This window comes from Erpetoichthys calabaricus, chromosome 2 (assembly GCF_900747795.2).
Source record: "Erpetoichthys calabaricus chromosome 2, fErpCal1.3, whole genome shotgun sequence".
Lineage (NCBI taxonomy): Eukaryota > Metazoa > Chordata > Cladistia > Polypteriformes > Polypteridae > Erpetoichthys > Erpetoichthys calabaricus.
In genome coordinates, this window is record NC_041395.2 from 199317138 (window position 1) to 199321524 (window position 4387).

A 4387-nucleotide genomic window follows, 5' to 3' on the forward strand; every position below is an offset into this window, starting at 1 on the left:
CAAGATCAATATGGACACGACCCTCATCAAACCCCATTTATGGTACGCCTCAATATGTTCTTATCCTTGCTCTTTGTCCTGATCATTTTTAAAGGTGGCTAGGTGATACAGCATTTTCTTGTATTATTTTTGCTCGTTTTGTTTCTGGTTTTGCATTTGATGCTGTCGGATTAGGCTTTCGGGGGTTAGGCTGATTTAATCATAAAGGAATGGATGGACAGATAACATTATTCATTAAAAAATTAAACATTTTCAGGCAGGTCAATGTTTTGGTAAGTTGTATCCAGACTGGGGCACGTGCTCCCTGGGAATCTGTTCTTTTTGGAAATGCAGCTCCTACTTTGAACCTGTACATACATATACTCCTTCAGTAACCATGGTGGAAATATTAAGACAAGAGAAACACGGGACAAAAGAAAGATATATACAGTATCTTCAACTTGCTTTAAACTGTCGTTTGCTCCTAATATACATGCAGGATAATCTTTATACATACAAAAACAGCCGAAGAGGAGCCATTGGAACAGTGCAATCATCATGCACTTCTTCTATTGGGCTTGTTGATGAGTGAGCTGTCATCTGTGGGTAGAGAGCAGGGGGCATTGTTCTTGGCACAGAGTAGATGTCACATCTATGCAGACACAGCAGAGTTTCTGACCCCCAAGGGGTAAATTTAACCTGCTCAGGGGGTAAGATTGCTTAAGGTCTTGTTCAGTTCCCAAAGACAACATGAGATTTGGTCTTTCAAGAACTGTGCCAGGAATATCCAAAATCGTATGTGAAAAGTAAAAACAAGCAGATGTCTCACTTATTCTCATGAACTCAATTTGTTTTGTTCTGGTATAGCAGTATCTGCTCTTCATTAGTTGTTTCTAAATGAGTGAAATAGTGTTATTATGTGTTATTATTATTATTATTGTCATTGTTATTTGAATTTAAAATAAAAAAGTAAAAAATAAGATTTTAATTTCTCTTTCTCAAACGCTTTATTATGGTAGAAGTATAAACTCAAATTACTGAACAAAACAAGTTGGGGCGAAATTTACTTTTGAAATGTTTCCATGAGGGGTGAAAAATGTTAGGAACCGCTGGACTAGAGGCTTCCTGACAAGCCTTAAATATCTATGCGCTGAGCATACGCAGTGAGCTACTTGTGACCAATACCAGGTATGGGTGACTACCAGCTGAGCTATCTGAATACGCTACATTTGGACTGCTGTGCTCTTCTAACACCACAATGTAGCACATTGTTTTCACTACCTGGGCACAATGCATCTGTTCTAAACATTGAAAGATGTGTCTGTGCTTCAGCTGCCTGCATGTATGCTAAACATAATTAGTCTCACAAACCACATTTTTCAATTCAGGTTACTCAAGTAAAAAGTGGGGCTCTTCCTCCTGTCCTCCCAGTGCTGGCCCCTGCACTGACTCCTCTTATGATCTATGTGGAAAGGAATCCAACCGACTTAAGCATCCAAAAGGAATGTCTGGACTTAAGTGATGAAACCATGCAAACACCAGCTGTAAAGTGGAAACAGTAAACCAGCCGATTTGCAGACTACTACAGACCTTGAATACTCTAAAGAGTGCTGTGCAAATATTGGAGGTAACCACCAACGCACTGCTGGAACAGGTAACTGTCTACTTGCTAAAGCTGGGAATAAAAGTCCTGCCAAAAAGTGATTTGGCTGTACATGAAACCAAATCCTGTGCAGTAGAGTATAAAAGAACGCACTGCAAAGGGGTCGCTTATATATATGAGGGGAACTGAGTAGGCCTTGTTCCAACAGCGGTACAAACCAAGAGTTTACCCACGACTACACCCAAAGCTGGGCAGATGACAACCCATAAACAGAGGTCAGAATAGGACACAGGGACACATATGACACTATTTCCTTCCAGAATATGTCAGCTGACATTTGCTGACCTCTCTGATTGGACTCTCTGATGCCCTCACAGGACTAGCAATTCTGCCTTCAGGGGCTCAGCTTGGAAGGGGGCAATGTCATAGATAGATGCACATCCTGCTGAAGGTGGGCTCAGCTCCCGTACCTGGATGGGAGGCTAACATAATGGATGTTCTCAGTCAGTGTGATATAACACCTTGCAAGACTGGATGGTTGGCAGTTCTTTCTCCTTTGGGGGCATCCCGTCAGGATGGTTAGCTTTTCCTTTAGTGGTTGAAGGGCTCTGGGAGGCTGCCTCCTATGATTTCCTGTGTGCTGTGTCACTTTCCTGTACACTATGGGACAGCTTCCCTTTCATTAAGTCCCTGTCTGAAAATGTGCAGGGCAGCATAAGAGTTGTGGTTCTGTAGGGCTGTCCTGTTGGGTTTCATGGGTGCTGCCAGGAGGAGCTAATGAGAGTTGAGTCTCATGTCTTGTAGTGGTTCTGCCCGAGTTGGAAGTGATTCCCAGAGGAGGTGATTGGGCACTGAATGTACTTCTGGGTTAGGTTGAAAGGGAGCAGAATACACAACCAAGGGAGTCGGAGTTGAGGGAAGATGGCCAAAGCTCACCTGGATGGACAGGAGGAAGAATTACGATTGTATGGATGATGAAAACAAACCTGTGGCAGATACTTTCTTTAAATAAAAAACAAATTTAAACCCCCCCAACAGGAAATGAAGTCTGAGTTATTATGCCTTGGTTTTTTTTGCTGGTCTGTGACGCCACATAGTGGCCACAATTTAAACAAATGATGTATCTCTAAAACTCATGCAAAAATGTTGCAAATCACTAGGACTGGTCACATGACTAAACTGAGCAGACTGCAAAATTACTATGGAATTTATCATTGGATATAAGTCAAACTATTTTGGAACAATATGTGGACCTAGAGCTTGTAACAATAAAACAAAATTCAATTTGTTTGAAAAATACTGATCTATTTTTTTAAAAATTATTATTGAACATGGGTCTTGGAGATAAGGTTGGATATCTTGGAAAGTACAAATTCTAAAACGTTCAGTCTTTGCTAGGATGTTGTCATCCAGGAGCTCTAAACAGCACAAAAAACACATGATTTCCTGATGAAAATTGAAATTTTAAGATGTAAAAATAAATTTAAATTTTCCACAAACACACACACACATACAAAACAGGAGACAGAGCTGGAGGTGGCAAAGATGTTAAGGTTTGCATTGTGTGTGATGAAGATGATTAGAAATGAGTACATTAGAGGGTAGGGAGACAAAGTCAGAGAGGTGAGATTGAGTTGGTTTGGACATGTGCAGAGGAGAGATGCTGGGTATATTGGGAAAAGGATGTCAAGTGGGGAGCTGTCAGGAAAGAGGAGAAGAGGAAGGCCTAAGAGAAGCTTTATGGATGTAGTGAGAGAAGACATGCAGGTGATGGGTGTGACAGAACAAGATGCAGAAGACAGGAAGATATGGGAACAGATCATCCACTGTGGCGACCCCTAACGGGAGCAGCCAAAAGGTGAAGAAAAAGATTATGAATGGCCTTGAACATTCTTGTGTTCATTAATTTTTTATGAAAGTGCTTGAGTCACTGTCACTTTGAGTGAGACACACTTCTTGGCCTTAGAATGGAACCTCAAAAGAACAATGGTATCAATGCTATCAAACTCATATATGAAGATCCAACATCACAGATTGTCCACAGCAGAATTGGATGGCCAGTTGGCCTAAGCTCGAGAGACTTTGGCTTTTCCAGGACCATCACATCTATTGTAGGTTGATTTTTAAGGATCTCTATCGAGTTGGCTTCATTCTGCCACACTGGGAAAATTTTGTAACGGAAGCAGGCCAGTTGATTTGTGCTAAAATGGAATTCTGTGTTTTAATGTACTTCTGTTTATAGTGGCACCAGTGAATGGTGATGTGATCTATGTTAGTTGGACATGCAGTAAGAATTTCACATGACAATACTACTACTACTAATACATTAAGTAAACTGAATTGAAAAGTGACAGGCACAATGGTTAGTGGTGCTGCCTTCCAACTCCAGCAACCACCTTAATAACGGTCAGTGTGGACTCCCCAAACATCACAATGACAAGCAAATCTCTTGGCCGACTTGCCCCAGAGTGAGCAAGTGTGCCGTGTGATGAAATGGCATTCCTTTCAGGGCTGGTTCCTGCCTTGCATCTGACACCAGTGGTGTAATACTGCTGGTCTCATAAATCAAAAAATGATTTGAGGGATGGTTTAATAAAATGTGAGACATCAGGAGTATAGAAGAGCATATCTTGTGTGCCACTTTTATTTTGAGGACCATGTATATCCAATGAATTGAAAATTATAACTTGAGGTATTAATGTATCAGCATTACTTTTTTTCTAGAAAATTACACAGATGTAAATCTTTAAATTTGATGCCCCCTCAAATCAATATAAGCACTCACCTCATGACATGTCCCTTTAG